At 34.4% G+C, this 18,195-nt stretch overlaps 1 long non-coding RNA gene across 1 annotated transcript in view; it reads right to left on the reverse strand.

Annotated features, from left to right (window-relative positions):
• Positions 1-18,195, reverse strand: part of LOC105472994 (uncharacterized) — a 209,799-nt gene that overhangs the window by 80,455 nt on the left and 111,149 nt on the right. The window contains exons 5-6 of the long non-coding RNA XR_981983.2: positions 15,699-15,824; positions 3,838-3,949 (exon numbers count right to left, since the gene is read on the reverse strand). This is a non-coding gene — a long non-coding RNA (uncharacterized lncRNA). The remainder of the gene's footprint in view (positions 1-3,837; positions 3,950-15,698; positions 15,825-18,195) is intronic.

Genomic DNA, 18,195 nt, shown 5'->3' on the forward strand with positions numbered 1-18,195 from the left:
ATGGGGACTAAGGTAGAAGAATTTAAACGTTTTTTCATTTTCCCCTTTACTTTCTATTGATAAGTAATTATGGGGGTTAGTCCTCAGTTCTTTGATTTGCTTTAAACCAATTTGAAAAGGAAAAAAATCCCTGAAACTTTAAAGACAAGTTATATTAATCAGTAAAGTGTAGATCATAAATCCCTTATGCATATCTATGTGCTGTAAACAGCTAATTCCAGATATATCTAAATTCTAAGCATAAATTCCAAGTTGTTATGGCCGAGTTAGCTTACTCAAGCTAGCTCATCCCCTCACTCATTCCATCTTTGTTTCTTGGTTTATTTTGTAGCAAATATAGAGAAATCAGGTCAGTTATTGCACTAGAGTTTGAAATACAGTTCATCTTGGTATTTTAAGGTTGTGAGTTACACAGAGACTAGTTAGAAAAACCACAAATATCAATATGAGATATGTAACATGTAGGATAGTTGGCCACAAGTTCAGCTAATGCTATTACAAACTAGCTTGCACTAAGAAAATGTATTTCACAATACAATAAGTAAGAAAGATAACTATTAGAGAAGGTTATATCAGTTGATAGTCTTAAGGATGGGAATTATTACCTTCCCTCTGTTTTGTTATTGTATGGATCTTCATTTTTAGGTTAGCTGACATCCTTAAGCGTTCAATATAATCCTAGGTACAGACGGATCCTTTTTGAATATGTCTCTTTTAGAGGAAGGAGACCTCTCTCAGTAGCTCCTCCACCACTAAACCTGGTTTCTTGTGAGATCAAGATTTGGCTAATATGGCAAAATCAGTCACTAGTGAGGCGAAGAGGTTGTTTGGTTTAAATAATTCATAGTTTTCCCTGAAACTGATCTTTTCAAATATATGGTTCTGTTAGCAAGTAAGAATGAGGGAATGGATGATTGAGAGAATACAGACAGTATATACTACAAGAGATTTTTCTTTGTTGGAACCCAACATTATTTATTTGCCCTTGTCCCAACCTTTTATGCCTCTGGCACTGCAGTGCCTTCATGGTGCTTTTTTATTACCCAGTGCTTCCTAATGTAACCACACAGGCCTTTTCTTGGCTAAAATGCTTCATATTTCTCAAATCTACCTTACTTATTTTTATTATTCATTATGAAAACATACTAATTTTTCAAAAATGTTAGGACTTACCTTAGAAAGTAATGCAATTCAGATAAATCATATCATTATGAAAATAATTGAGAAGTTATATCAATTTTTTCTTGACCTCTAAGCTTCTGGGTATTCCCCTGTTACATACTTATGTTGAAGTCTAAGTCTTTTGCCTCAAACTCATAATGCATTCTCTTGGTTTAACATGATTCAGCCTACTATTTTAACCAGGAACATAGACTTTTGTGATAGACCTAAGTCAGGGGCTCAAATCTAACCCTAGATTTATGGCCTTTAGCCAATTGATGAATTTATTAAACCTCTGTTTCATCAATTAGGAACAACATATGAAACTTCAAGCCCTTTCATGATGCATATGAAATGCTTAGCACCATGCTTGATACCTAGCAATGGTTCCCTTAATTATTGTTTTTCTGTTATTAGTGTTATCATTACCATAATTACTCTAAAATCTCCAGCACCTATAATAAAATAGTATTCAGGCACTTCAAGAGCTCTGTAAATGTGGTTTATACAAATAAATTAATTAATTTTACAGAAAGGTAAGATAAGAGTTATAGTCTATAATTTGTTCTAGAATTTTGAAAAAGAAAGAAAACTGTAAAATTTAGCTCATCCTGAGAATGTCTCAACCCATATTGTAAATAGAACATAAAGTTGGGGTTGATTCAATGTCCAGGATTTTCTGATTTCAGAAAATCTCACATATAAGATGAAATGTAGGAGTAAGTTGTGCACAGGAATGTGAAATGTGGGATGACAATGAGACATCTAGTGTTCCTTGTTTCTTTCCACTCTTTTTTTCTTTTTTTTACCCTTCCTTCCTCCCTCCCGCATTTCTCTCGCTCTCTCTCTAAAATTTCTCAAGATTCTCAGCAGACTTGCATTTCTTTGAAAGCGACACTTGCAGAAGCTAACTCCAAAAAGACCAAATTTATCTGACTTTATGTGTACTACATCGTCAATTGCGTTAACTGTTTATTAGTTCTGCCTAATCACCACACAGTACAACCTGCAGGGAATAATCTGGACATCTGTTTAAATACGGTGGATTGAATGACACATTTATCTCTGATACATTTAGAAAACAAGTAAAGTATATTACAGGAATAGATAAAAGAACAGAGAATAGACAATCAGGCAACAAACACAGCGATGTCCTTAATGTTCTGGAGTGAAAAGCAAGTGAGAGCATGGTAACTGATGTAGCAGAGCTGAGAAAGAGAACACTTCTCTGCAGCTGAAGCTGCTAATGAAGAACAAGTTGGTATTTCAGAAACCAGAGGTACACAAGTTCCACTGAAGGCAGAAATCAACATGTAGGCAGGGGAAATGGATAGGACTGAACACAGGAGAAGTGATTAACATTTTTTTCTGGTAGGCAAGATTCTAAAAATGTACAGGTCCCCAAGATTTTCCACCCTAATTCAGGGGACTTTGAAAACAACAGTGAGATATCATGCCCCCTAATGTGCAGTGTTTCACAGCAAAGGAATCTTGACAATATTATTAGGATTACTAATCAGTTCCTCTTAAACTAGGGAGTGTAACCTGGATTACCCAGGTAGACCTAATCTAATCATAGTAGATTCTTAAAAGCAGAGGGTTTTCACTTACTGGCAGTAGAAAAGGAAAGCAGAGCTTTGAAGCATTAGCTGTATCTGATGCTGGAAGGGGTTATGTGCAAGTGATGCACGTCGGCTTTACAGCTGAGCAGCCTCCGCTGCCAGCCAGCAAGTAACAAGAGACCTCACTTTCACCCTCACTTTCACAAGTTCTAGGAACTGAATTTGGCCAATAACCAGAATAAACTACAAGCAGATTCTTCAGTCTCCAGATAATAGTTCAGTCTAGCTGACACCTTGATCTAGCCTGCCAGATATAAGCAGAGAACCCATTGAGCTTGCTCAGATTTCTAAGCTAAGAATGGAGAGATAATAAATGGGTGTCAGGTTATTAAGTCTATGATAATCCATTATGTGGCAGTAGAGAAAAAACAAACAAACAAACAAACAAAAAATTACTTCTGATCTAGCCCAGCCTGGTGGCAGTGTAGTCCTAGTTTCTCTGGGGACTGAGGTGAGAGGATTACTTCCGTCCAAGAGTTCAAGTTCAGCCTGGGCAACAAGCAAGCTCACCTCTTAAAAAAATAAATTAACTAAACTGACTAAAACATTTGAATTCAGCAATGAGATCACCTCTCCCCAGTCACAACAGGGATTTATTCTCTGAGTTTCCACCATGAAAGGAGGAGGAAGGAAACACCCATTTGAGTGTCTTGGGAGGAAATAGTCATATTCCTTCCTCATTAACTAGACAGCAAATCACACCAGTTGATGAGGCTAATCAACTCACAAAGACAATTTTTTTTATTGGAGAAATGGGGTCTTCCTACTCAAACTCAAGGTCTATAGTCCACTATCAATTCTTATTGAGCAGGGGACCACTTCTTTCTAATCCTATTTTTTGTTTTCATATAGATAGAATTTTAGTATTACAATGTTCTTTGACCTCAGTCCTCCTGTTTAGTCATCTCATCAGAGGAGGGATGATCTATTCTCATTCATGGATGTGGAAGGAGAAATTGCACATGAAATACAACCCCATCCTCCCCATTTTTCTGTTTGGGAATCAAACTGCAGGTATTCTCCAGTTCCATCTTTTCAGCTTTCAATGGCTCACATCAAGCAGAGGACCTGATGTTTCCTTAGCAGGCTGTCTGGGTCTCAGGATGGTATGTGGGATGAGAGAAGTGATTCTTTTTAATTCCGGTCCTTATTCTCAGGAAGTCCACCTGAAAAAGATGTAAGGCACATTCTCTTAAATTATTTACACAGCAATAAATATATTTTGATCATCCAACTGCTCTTTTGAGTAAATTCTCAATGATTTCAACACATATTTGGGAAATTAACGGAGGTATTACTTATTGACATAAACCCAAAATGATGAATCTACACCCTCAATTAACTATGTATAGGAGACCCAAGAATATATGAAATTTGGTTAACACAAATAGCATGAAGAGGAGAAATAGGTGAGGTCCAGGAGATCTAATTAGGAGGAAATTGTGATATTTTTAATTTCACTTGTGCCTGACCATCATAATATAGCAAGAGGTATTAGTTGTTGGTAGTTTACTAATTTTCTGTCTTAGGCATTTATTTCTGTTTGCATATTTTAACCACTGAAGGAAAAGATATTAAGCAGTAAAATTGCATGTAAAAAGATAAATTCCTCAATAATTTGAATTACAATTTAATTTTTTTATTTTTTGCAACATTCTCCAAGTATTATCATAAACTCTGTTTTTTAATAAATCTGTTCTTTTTTTTTGAATTATTTATTTCTTAAAGTACTCCTAGATCTCTTGAACTCTTTCAATGTAAACACTCTCAAAAAAGAAAAGGGTGAAGATAAGCAAATTATTCAAATTAATATAATAGAAAACACTCAAGAAAGAATGACTATGCAAAATTTTTTAAAATTTTTAATTTGATTAACTGAACATGGATCAAGGATAGAAATATATTAAAAGAACAAGTTTACTGACTCAGAAAGGGTTATCTATAAGTTGTTATTTTTCAGCATTACTGTCATTTTTATGATCTGCTGAGGTTAGTTCACAAAATCTGTTTTTAACTATCTGACTCTTAGGATTTATTGCCCTTAGGAATTTGGCAAAATTATCTGCTTTGGTTAGGTACTGATAATGTACTTAGGCCCAGAACTTCAGTTCAAAGCTGATACGTGGAAATGTACAGTTTTTCTCAAATTTCTTTTGGAACATTTCTGGATAGAATATAATTACATTCTTATTATAACTGTATCTTAATGTACTTTTCTATTCTACGTTAATTCTTTATCCTAAAGGATTATTTATCTTTATTACTATTGAATCTCTTTGATAAAGCAGGTTAATTATTCCAATGGCTGTGTTCTTATGCAGTTTTATAATTTTATATGTGCCTTCATAACAACCTTTATCTGATTAGATCACCACTATCTGTTTAAATTAATGTCTTTTGCAATCTGTCCTTGAGGTCAGCGACTATTGCTTATTTATATTTTTATCACCATTATCTAACATCATGCCTTGGACAAAATAGTTGAAAAATACTATTACGTTAAATTATATAAGGTGTTTGTTTAAAATAGCCCACTTTAACATCTTATCTTTGGTCTACAATGGCCACAAATTGGGTTATAGTGGCATCAGAAAATAATATTAGTAGAAATGTAACTGATCAACATTGAACATTCCTTTTTCATCTACTCTCTGCTGAGATTAAAATACTAATTTATATGGAAACTAATTTTTCCTGCTAATATGATTCTTATTTACTCTATTTTTCTTCTTAATAACAGATGGGCAAAAAATGTGTGCTTGCTAGATTTTCGAGAAGTAATATTTTATTAATACAAATCATAAAATCGATGGAGCACAAACATTAAAATATCACATTAATCAATAAAATTCAAAGATAATTTTTGTTTATTCTATGACACATGTATATCATTAAGGATAAAATCAAAAGTTATCCCTACTGCAAATCAACACAAATAGTAGTTTTTAATGGTCTATAACCTTATGTGAAGTACAGCAAGCATTATGAGACAGGTAGTAAGATGCCTAGGAAATATTTCCAACGCAAGAATTAACATGTGGTTAGAGGCATGGAGATAAATCTGAAATATAAAGGGCTATAATATATGTACACACTGTAATGTAAAACTCTAAAGAGTAAATAAATGTAAGACAGCTTTATAAATAGAATTTTCAGAGTCTATAATCTTATGTATTCAAAATGGTTGTATTGGGTCTTATTGGTACATTACACAAGACAGTCACATGATGTTCAGTTTTTAGCATTGTGTATTTTTTGTTATTTGCCACATTTCTCTATTGTTAAGGTTCACAGCCTTGCAATTGTCACTCTGTAATTATGTTCTCTGCAATTCCTAGCAATAACTCTGTAATTTTATTTTATCCCTGTTTTATAGATGAATTCTCAAGAGTTTAAGTAGCTTGCCTAAATTCCTTAACTTGAACATGACTAAATTTGGGTTTTAAATCAAATATGTTTGACTCAAATCTTCAAGCACTTTTCTTTCTACTATGTCCAAGAAGTGAGAATTCTACTTTTCAATTAAAAAGGAGCATACAGATTAAGAAAAAATATTTTTTAGCCATGTAGTTGATAAGAGATTAATATCTAAAGTATATAAAACACTTACAAAACTCAATAGAAAAAACAAAAACACCCAAAGGAAAAAACCTAGTAGCTCTTTTAAAAAATGAGCAAAGGACCTGTATATACACATTAGCAAAGAAAACAGAAAAGTGGCCAACAGATACACAAAAAGTGCTCACTAATGATTAGTGATGACATCACTAACCATCAGAAAAATCAAAATCACAATGGGATATAATATTACTTTACACCTGTTGGAATGGTTATCTAAAAGACCGAAAAGAACACGTGTTGGCTAGAGTGTGGCAAAAACGCAAATGTTGTACACTGTTGGTGGGAGTGTAAATTGGCACAGCCATTATGGAAAAGAGTATAGAAACTCTTAAAAAAAATTAAAAATAAGACTACCATATAATCTAGTAATCTTTCTGCTGGGTATATATCCAAGGGTGATAAAATCAGCACCTCACAGAGATGTCTGCACTTGTATGCTCATTTCAGTATTACCCATAATCACCAAATATGGAATTAACCTAAGCCCTCATCAAGAGATGAATGGATAAAGAAACTGTGATTGCATATGAATACTATTCGGTTTCATTTGCTACAACATAGATGAACCTGGAGGACTTCATATATGTTAGATAAAACAGGCCAGACACAGAAATACAAATAACTTATTATCTCATTCATATGGGGAATTTAAAAAAAACTCAAATACGTGAAAAGAGAATTTAGAATGTTGGTTATCAGGCTTGGGGAGAGAGAGAAAAAAAGGGAAATGTAGTCAAAGAGCACAGACTTACAGTTAAGTAGGATGAAAGAGTCTGGAGATCTAACTGGTCAGCAGAAAGACTATGGTTAATAACATTTATTATGTATTGAAAACTTGCTAATAAGAGTGTATTTTAGGTGTTCATATTACAAAGAGAGATCATTATGTGTTAATTTGCTTGTATGTATAAGTAACATCAAGCTGTACACTTTCAATATATACAAGAAAAATAAATTTTCAAAAATAATCTCACAATTTCCACCTATGTTATCATTTTAAAGATTTTTGGATCATAAAAAAACATAGAAAATCAGGAATGAGATACCTTGTGGAAGTAATCCATTTCTATAAAGTATTTGACTTTTATATACAATATTTGCAGAAGTTGTCAGTCTCTCAGCAGAGAATTTTAATAACAGTGTACAGCAGTAATTACATCTAGGTATATTTCAACATAGTCTCAATATTGGAATGGTTATTTTAAATCAAACTCTATGTGTATATAATTTTCATGCCGCATTTCTTAGAAACAAAGATAACCTAGGTAACTGTTCTAAATAGTGTCTCACCTCTCAGCTTTCTTCTTAATGTATTGGGCCCTATTTAAATAAGTGAGATCCAAAAAAAAAGAAATTTGCTTAGAATTATTCTTTGTGACTTATTGAGAATAAAAACCTAACTAGAGACAACTCAGGCAGTCCAAAGTGTTCCAGAAGTCCCACTGGGAGATCCAAATGATTCTGATTACTGTGGCTAGGTGAAGTTTCCAGGACACCAACAGGGAATGACCCAGGACATTTACAGTTATTTGGAGCCAATTGTAAGTTTCCAGAGAGATTGCATTGAAACAACAAAATCAATAGTCTTCTCACTTCAAAATGTACCTCTCAGGAATCTGGGGGCAACCTACTGCCTTATGATCAGGCAAGATGAGGTTCTCATAAACAAATGTCCTGGTATTGTTTTCTCATCCTGTGTTTCTCTCAATATTTCTCCAAGATAAGAGCATTAGCCTGATCTCTTGAGAACCGGACTAGTGTGCTAATGACATGTTATGACAATTTGAATTCTTGTGGAATTGTACTCTAATTTACCACAAATGAATGTGAGACTCTGTCTTTGTCTTACTCTACTTGTGCTACTATAACAAAATATTGTAGACTGGGTAATTTTTAAAGAAAATGCATTTATTTCTCACAGTTTTCGAAACTGAGAAGTGCAAGGTCAAGAGGACAGCACCTTCAGTTGTCTGCTGAAGACTGCTCTATGATTACAAGATGGCGCCTTGTTGCTGCATCCTCTGGAGGGGAGAAGCGATGTGTTCTCACATTGCAGAGGCACAAGGCAAGCAAGCCCAACACTGCTGCTGCCTGAAGCTTCCAAATCCCACTCATGAGGGACGACCCCTCATGACCTAATCACATCTTAAAGGCCCCACCTCCTTGGCCACTAAGTTTTAACACCTGAGTTTTGAAATGGACATATTAAAAGAATAGCAAACCTTAATGCAGATTAGAATAACTGTAAAGCAAATAAATGTTATTTGCTTGCCTAAATTCCTTAGCAAAAAAATGTAAATAAATGTTATTTGCTTTACAGTGATAATCCATAATAAATTTACAGCCACCTAAAATTGCTGGTTTAAATTGCTGTTTTCATCCCCAACCCCTTTCTCTCTTATCCCTCCCTCCTTTTTCTCCCTCTCTTCTAGAGACAGGGTCACACTCTGTCACCCAGGCTGAAATGCAGTGGTATAATCATAGCTCATTTCAGTCTCGGCCTACTGGACTCAAACTGTCCTCTTGCCTCAGCATCTTGAAAAGCCGGGACTACAGTTAAACGCCACCTTGCCTTGCTATTTATTTTATTTTATTATTTATTTTATTTTGTGTATATGTGTGTGTGTGTGTGTGTGTGTGTGTATATATATAAATAAAATCTATATAATTTTTCCATAGTTATTGGGGTACAGGTGGTATTAGGTTGCATGAGTAAGTTATTTAGTGGTGATTTGTGAGATCTGGGTGCACCCATCACCCAAGCAGTATACCCTGCACAATATATGTTGTCTTTTATCCCTCACCCCCTTCCATTCTTCCTCTCAAGTCCCCAAAGTCCATTGTATCATTCTTATGCCTTTGTGTCATCATAGCTTAGCTCCCACATACCAGTGAGGACATAAATATTTGGTTTCCCATTCCTGAGTTACCTCACTTAGAATAATAGTCTCCATTCTCATTTAGGTCATTGCAAATGCTGTTAACTCATTCCTTTGTATGGCTAAGTAGTATTTCATTATATATATATATATATAAATATAAATATATAAATATATATTTACATATATATGTATACACACATATATGTATATATAAATATATATACGCATACATATATATATGTATACACACACACCACAATTTATTTATCCCCTCATTGATTGATGGGCATTTGGGTTGGTTCCACGATTTTGCAATTATGAGTTGTGCTGCTATAAATGTGTGTGCAAGTATCGTTTTCAAATAATGACTTCTTTTCCTCTCGGTAGATACCCAGTAGTGAAATTGCTGAATCCAATGGTAGTTCTACTTTTAGTTCTTTAAGGAATCTCCACACTGTATTCCATAGTGGCTGTACTAGTTTACATTCCCACCAGCAGTGTAGAAGTGTTCCCTGATCACCACATCCATGCCAATATCTACTTTTTAAAAAAATATTTTGATTATGGCCATTCTAGCAGGAGTAAGGTGGCATCACATTGTGGTTTTGATTTGCATTATCCTGATCATTAATGATGTTGAGCATTTTTTCGTATGTTTATTGGCCAATATCTTCTTTTGAGAATTGTCTGTTCTTAAAAGACAATTTCATGTCCTTAGCCCACTTTTTGATGAGACGGTTTTTTTTTTTTTCTTATTGATTTGTTTGAGTTTGTTCTAGATTCTGGTTATTAGTCATTCATGAGATGTATAGATTGTGAAGCTTTTCTCCCACTCTGTGGGTTGTCTGTGTACTCTGCTTACTGTTCTTTTGGCTTTGCAAAAGTTGTTTAGTTTAATTAGGTCCCAGCTATTTATCTTTGATCTCATTGCATTTGCTTTTGGGTTTTTGGTCATGAAATCCTTGCCTAAGTCAATGTCCAGAAGAATTTTTCCAATGGAATCTTCTAGAATTTGTATGGTTTGAGGTATTAGATTTAAGCCCTTAATTTATCTTGGTTGAACTTTTTATAAGGTGAGAGATGAGGAACCAGTTTTATTCTCCTACATGTGGCTAGCCAATTATCCCAGCACCATTTGTTGAAAAGGGTGTCCTTTCAGACTTCATGTTTTTTTAGCTTTGTCAAAGACCAGTTGGCTATAAGTATTTGGGTTTCTTTCTGGGTTCTCTATTCTGTTCTACTGGTCTATGTGCCTATTTTTATAAAAGTACCATGCTGTTTTGGTGACTATGGCCTTATAGGGTAGTTTGAAATCAGTTAGTGTGATGTCTCCAGATTTGTTCTTCTTGCTTAGTCTTGCTTTGGCTAGGCAGGCTCTTTTTTGGTTCCATAGGAATTTTAGAAGTTTTTTTTTTGTTGTTGTTTGTTTGTTTGTGGTTTTTTTTGTTTGTTTTTCTAGTTCTGTGAAGAATGATGGTGGTATTTTGATGGTGATTGCACTGAATTTGTAGATTGCTTTTGGCAGTGTGGTCATTTTCACAATATTGATTCTACCCATCCATGATCATAGAATGTGTTTCCATTTGTTTGTGTCATCTGTGATTTCTTTCAGCAGTGCTTTGTACTTTTCCTGGTAGAATTCATTTGACTCCTTTGTTAGGTATATTCCTAAGTATTTCTTTTTCAGCTATTGTAAAAGGGGTTGAGTTCTTGATTTGATTCTTCAGTTGGTTGCTGTTGGTGTATAGAAGAGCTATGGATTTGTGTACATTAATCTTGTATCCAGAAACTGTGCTGAATTCTTTTACCAGTTCTAGTGTTTTCAAGGTAAATGATCGTAAGGTCAGCAAACAGGGACAGTTTGACTTCCTCTCTACTGATTTGGATGTCCTTTATTTCTTTCTCTTGGTCTCATTGCTCTGGCTAGGACTTCCAGTACTACGTTGAAGAGAAGTGGTGAGAGTCGTCATCCTTGTCTTGTTCCACTTCTCAGAGGGAATGCTTTCAACTTTTCCCCATTTAGTATTATGTTGCCTGTGGGTTTCTCATAGAAGGCTTTTATTACATTAAGGTATGTCCTTTGCATGCCGATTTTGCTGAAGGTTTTAATCATAAAGTGATGCTGGATTTTGTCCAATGCTTTTTCTGCATTTATTGAGACGATCATGTGATTTTTGTTTTTAATTCTATTTACGTGGTATATGATATTTATTGGCTTGCATTTGTTAAACCTTCCCTGCATCCCTGGTATGAAACCCACTTGATCATGGTGAATTTTCTTTTTGTAATGTTGTTGGATTTGGTTAGCTAATATTTTGTCAAGGGTTTCAAATTTTTAGTACAGAAGAGGCCTCACTATTCTGCCCAAGCTGGCCTTGAACTCCTGACCTCAAGCAATCCTCTGACTTGGCTTTCCAAATTGTTGGGATTACAGATATGAGCCACCACACCTGGCCTAAATTGTTTTCTTGCATTGAGGTTTGTCAAAATTTTTCTTTATTTTACAGTTAAATAACAAAATGGAGGACTTTCATTAATATGTTTTATTTAAGTAAAATCTTTATGTATTCAACCTATCATTAAGATTTTTTAGTATTCTGAGTATTTCAAGTGAATATTTCCCGTACATTTTATTTTTATTTTATTTATTTGTTTATTTATTTTTTGAGATAGAGTCTCACTCTGTTACCCAGGCTGGAGTACAGTAGTGCGATCTCAGCTCACTGCAACCTCTGCCTCCCAGGTTCAAGCAATTCTCCTGCCTCAGCTTCCCGAGTAGCTGTGATCACAGCCGTGTGCCACCACACCTGGCTAACTTTTGTATTTTTATTACAAATGGGTTTTTGCCATATTGGCCAGGCTGGTCTCAAACTGCTGACCTCAAATGATCCACCCTCTTTGGCCTCCCAAAGTATTGGGATTACAGGCATGAGCCACTGCCTCCGGCCTCCCATGTGTTTTACTTATTTAAGTAAGTATTAATTTGCTTATCAAAATGTATTCATTCAACTCAAAAATTTAAAAAATACATATATTAAAAAGAAGTTGGCCAAGAGTGGAGGCCTTTTAGAAAATATTAGATGAATGTATTAAAATCTAATGCCTGAATAAGAGGCCCCATGTATGGATTTGCTTTGCTATGGCTCTGTGAGCAGAGCAGTGAGACAGACATAGAAATAACCAATTTGTTTGCATGTACTGAACACGGAACATATGGCAGAAATTCCCTCAATGGGGAAAAATAAGTAGCATCAGTTTTACATTTTTCATTTGTTTTGTCCTCCATAAAATAATTACAGTGCAAACTTTACAAGGAAACTGCTGAGTACATTCCATTGCTGATTAACAGATGTCAGCTACGTTATAAACCTTTAAGTGCATTATTTGTCAAAGGTCATTTAATTGTTATTTAGAGCATTTTTAAATCATATATTATTTTAACATATATGTGGTGTGTATAGAAGCTGAAAGATTTAGTATACACCTCCTCATCAAATAACCTAGTTTAACATAAAACATATGTTGTTTTGATAGGCATTCCATGTTTATTTCACAATCTTTTTCTGAGATGAATACATTCAAAATGTATTGATCTTCACTAGACTAGTTTTTATAAAATATATCTCTGAGTATCTCAACATGTCATAACAAAATCAATATAGTCTTCTGTTTCAAAAATGTAAATCTTTTTATGTAGGTTTTTTAAATTATTGGGAGTCCAAAATACTTTTGGTGTTTAAAAAAAATAGTTAATTCTTACTAATATGGATCTACTTATTATTAGAGAAGGAACACTTTCCTTTGAAATTTGAAGTTCCAGAGCATTTTCCAAATAGAAAAAATTTCCAATTTAGCAAGTCTGTGTTGCATTGGATGGAGATGGGAGTTGCAGTTAGAAGCAGCAGCTGCTGAATCTTCCACTTGTATTCCTGGTACTTCTTTGTAAATTTGCTCCACATATGTTACCTTCTCTACTCCACCATTTTATTTTCCCACCAGACAGACTTATAAGATTTATTTGAACTCAGGATATTGCAGAGAGATGACTTCATGACCTGATGTTTTTGTGGCTTGGTCAAGTGTGTATCTAAGATCGCTAAAACAAATCAGCATTTTTATCAAACTCATTTTTGTGACACTCACTATTAAGAAAGATAAGAAAACTATTCCATATTATACAGTTGGATCTTTCTATTTGATATGTTTCAGGCATTATACTTTAATTTGGAGAGATATAAAAATATATCTTATTATTTCTGGAATGTTATAACAAAATACCATAAATTTGATGGTTTTTTAAAATTTTAATTTGTTAATGCTTATTTTCAGATTCGAAGGATACACATGGAGGTTTATTAGAAAGATAAGTTGCATGATGTTGAGGTTTGGAATATAGATTAATCTGTCCGCCAGATGGTGAGCATAGTTCCCAATAGGTAGATTTTTAATGCTTGTCCCCCTCCTGCTCTTCCTGCTCTTGTACTTCCTGGTGTATATTGTTCTTACTTTTATGTCCACATGTACCCAATGTTTAGCTACTACTTATAAAAGAGAACATGTGGTATTTGGTTTTCTGTTCTGAATTAGTTCTCTTAGGATAATGGCCTCCAGCAGCATCCATGTTGCTGCAGAGGACAAGATTTTGTTTTTTTTTATGGCTGCATAATATTCCATGGTATATATGTGCCACATTTTCTTTATGCAATCCCTTGGTGGCTTTTAAATAACAGAAATTTATTTCATATAGTTCTAGAGGCTGGTAAGTCCAAGATCAAGTCACTGGCACATTCTGTGTCTGGTGAGGGACTGCTTTCTGGTTCTTAGAGTTTTCTCCCTGTGTCCTCAGATGGTGGAGGAAACAAAGAAAGTCTCTGGCATTCCTTTTAAAAGGATAATAATTCCATTAATGCTAGTTCTGCCTCATGATTTAATTAACTTCCAAAAGACCAATTTCCTAATATCATGGCAATAACCCAACTCTTAGGGTCTGAATGTCTGTCTCCACCCCACGTTTGTAAGTTAAGACCTAATTCCCCATGTGATAGTATTAAGAGTTTGAGCTTTTGGGAGGTGATTAGGTCATGAGGCTAGGGTCTTCATAAATGGAATTGGTGCCCTTATAAAAGAGATCCCAGAGAACTTTCTTGCTATCTTTCACCATGTGAGGACACAGCAAGAAGTCAACCATCTATGAACTAGGAAGTAGGCTCTCACCAGAACCCAGCCATTCTTGCACCCTGATTTTGGACTTTCTGGCCTGCAGAACTGTAAGAAAAAAAATTCCTCTTTATAATCCACCCAGTTTATGATATTCTGTTATAGCAGAGTCTGAACAGACTCAGATACCGGCACATTCGTGATTAGATTTCTACATGTGAATTTTAGGGAGGCACAAAGATTCAGGCCACAGCAGTATAATAATAATAATGCCGTAGGCATGTTGGTTTTCTATTGCTGCATAGATAATTATCACAACACAAACTTAATATCTTGAAATAACACACATTTATTATCTCATGGCCATTCAGGAGTTCAGTAATCGGGGCACAGCTTTGTTGGGTGCCCTGTTTGGGGTTTCACAAGGCTACAGTCAAGGTGTCAGCTAGCCTACGTCGTCTGGAGGCTTGACTAGGAAAGAATCTGATTTTAAGCTTATTCAAATTTTGTCAGAATTCAGTTATTGGAGGCTGCATGACTGAGAGCCTCTGCTTTTCTGGGCTTTTGGCTGCAGGCAAACTTCCCATTTTAGGCCCTGGTCAGAGTTCCCAGGGCCTGCCCCCACTTCCTTGCCCCAGAGGCTTCCTTAACATGGCTGTTTACTTTATTTCGTCAGCCAGAAGACTGTTTCACTACAGTCTACTGGGATAAAATCTTGTATAGGATAAGAAAATCATAGAAGTGACATCTCATTTTCTTTACCATATAGTATAACCAAATCAATGATTCATTAGAAGCAAGGGACAGGTCTTGCCTGCATCCAAGAGGATGAAATTACACAGAGGGGTAGATAACAGGAGGTGAGAAATTAAAGATCACCTAAGGGTCTTTTCACAATGATATGTAAGAATTGTTATATTCACTTGGTTGGCTAGAGTCGCATATGTTTTTAATATTGTCTCGTCAGTGAAAAGAACTACAGAAACTACAGATTATGAGTCAAAGAATTCCAGAATATGAGCTGTTTTCTGTTAAATTAAACTTGCTATAACTTCTTGTGTGTTTCTATGGTCAGAAGAAGATGAGAATCAAGGGGGATATCTTTCTTAAAAATGCTCATCACTGAAGCACCCTTAGTCTAGGTAGATTTATAGACATACACAGACCATTATATAAATAATGCAGAAAATAGTTCTGCTCAGAAAATTATGAACATCTTGTTATTAGGTTAGTCTTAAAATTCTATTGAACTTACGTTCAATACTGTTGTGGTCAGAGAAATGTTTAAAAGACTTTAAATACTGGTACTTCCCCAGTACTAAAAAAAGTCTGACTGAATACTCTTTCATGTAATTTGGCCTATTTTAAGTTGTCTGCAAACCTGGAAAAAAGAGAAGATAAACATAACTTTACTGTACATATAGAGAATATTTAAGTCACACTAATTTTACATTTTATAGAAAAATCTCTTCAAACTTGATTTTGTGATTTGCCATAAAGTTGGAGCTATGCTTATGTAAAAATAGCATAACTGAGATAATGCTGATAAATATGCATTACTATTGAAAATAAGGTAAAAATTGTAATAGCCAATTAGTTATTCCAACTACTCTTAATATTTCATATATTTCCCCTTGAGCTTTTATTTTATGCAAATCCATACTTATTATGCTAGTTACCGGAATTGAATTAATTTATTGATTGCAAATGCACTTGTCAACATAATTAGTGTAATGCACCTCTACATTTACTGCTCGGTTAGACATATAAACAGTGTTCCTTAGAAGTTTAGGTCGACTAGCTTTTGAAGTTCTAAATATAGGAGAAGGTTTTAGCAGTAAAGTGCACTTAGCAAAATCAAACAAAAATCTATGTAATTGCTTTCAGTTGAAAACAGGGATGCTTACCTCTTTACAGATACAAGTGTGAATACATAAAGTGTTAAACTGCTAATGAGCAGTCTCAGAGCAGAGGAGAAGAAAATGAGACATTTTTCTTTGCTATTTGCTCCTGACAGACAGGAATAGTGAAATGCCTGCTCTGCAAATCTGAAAAGGCATTTGGGCATGTGCTTGAAGGTAAATGGGTAGAATAAATAGATGACTGTCATTGCTTCCTTCTATATACTAGGAAAATCACAATGCTTTCAGATAGAAATCATTAAGAAAACATTTCTCCAATTTCAAATAGGACTGTTTGTAAATTACCTTCACAGTGTTATTCAGATGAAAGAGAACAGCTTTCTTAATAGAATCAGATTATGTGTGAAGAAATCTGGTTTCCTCTGTAGATGATAAGATTCCTCATACCTATTTGCCAGAGTATAGCCAGGCTTTAATATTATAGAAAACTCTGAATATGACCCAACGAGGTTAAGGGTATGGGTCTTCCCCCATAGGTCATGGAGGAAACAAGTGAAAATAAATGTGCCATGTTTTTCATTACCTTCTGTATAGTTTTTATGGTCTTGTTTACAGTTTTATTAATCTAATATGTTTTCATGAGCCTTAAAAGTCATGTCAGTGTATGACCTTTTAAAAATATATTAAAAATACATTTCGAGAGTGTGTATACCCTGTAAATGTATATCCTGTCAACTCTTTCCCTCGTGGACCTATGCCCTAGCCCTGATCATATCTCTGCTCTGGTTAATTGGAAATATGTAGAACAATATCTAGAGTTGTCTTGCCTACTCACTCAACAAGGTATTTCTAAGACATGAATGACATCAAAAGATGTAGATGATGCCACTACCATGGGTTGAATAAAAATTATGCTGAATTAAAACATCTGTAAGAATATAAGGTTTGAATTTTCAACACCTTTATGTATCCATTGTCAAATGGTAGAAAAGTTTTGGGGATTTTTTTTTTTTTTGCCTTCAATGGGGGATTTTATTTAATATAACAACCAATGGAAGGAACATTTGAGAAGACAGAGTAATAATTAAAATAGGGATATACTTAGTGGAACAGTCAACATTACGACATTTTTTAAAACAAGACATCAGTACATTTTAAAATAACATACAAGTCCTTATTCCCTGTGTCTAAAGAATGAAGATAGTATTTTGCTAAAGAGGAGAAAGATGATGCCCAAGGTTCCCATTTGTGCTAACTGTGGTCTTTCAACTGTATTCATTCAACAATCGGTGTTTAAAAAATATTTAATGACCTTCTTCTCTATGCAGAATATTTTGTCTGTTTTTCCAGGGAATAGAAAAATGAATAAATTACTATTCTAAACTAAATAAACTCAAAAATTAATATGGAATTAGATTATTATACAAACAACTATTTTATTGAAGAGAATGCATTAAGTGTGAAGCAAATACCCTTTGAGAGCACAAAGGAGGGAGCAAAACTTTGGTCTGTAATTGTCAGGGAAGACTTTGGAAAAACTGAATTTGCTTTTATCCTGGATGGTCATGTTTAATGTTAGAGGAAGGTTAATTTTAGATACATAATGAAATATCAACTTAAGTCTATAAGTAAGAAAGAAAAGGTATAGCCTATCTTTACGCATTTATCCTACATAAGCAGGTTTAAAGATAAGCTACTTCATTTCAAGGCACTGGTTTAAAGGTTGACAGTCAACTGTTATGGAGACTTTTGCTCTAAGTGCAAATAAATCTTTTACTTTACTTTTTTAAAATTTTACTTAAAGAGCTAGTGACACGTGTATCAAAAGATCTTCCCTATATTATATTACCTGCTTAGTGTTGAAGGTTAATGTATCTTAATAAACCCAAA

This window comes from Macaca nemestrina, chromosome 6, assembly GCF_043159975.1.
Source record: "Macaca nemestrina isolate mMacNem1 chromosome 6, mMacNem.hap1, whole genome shotgun sequence".
In the NCBI taxonomy this organism is placed as follows: domain Eukaryota; kingdom Metazoa; phylum Chordata; class Mammalia; order Primates; family Cercopithecidae; genus Macaca; species Macaca nemestrina.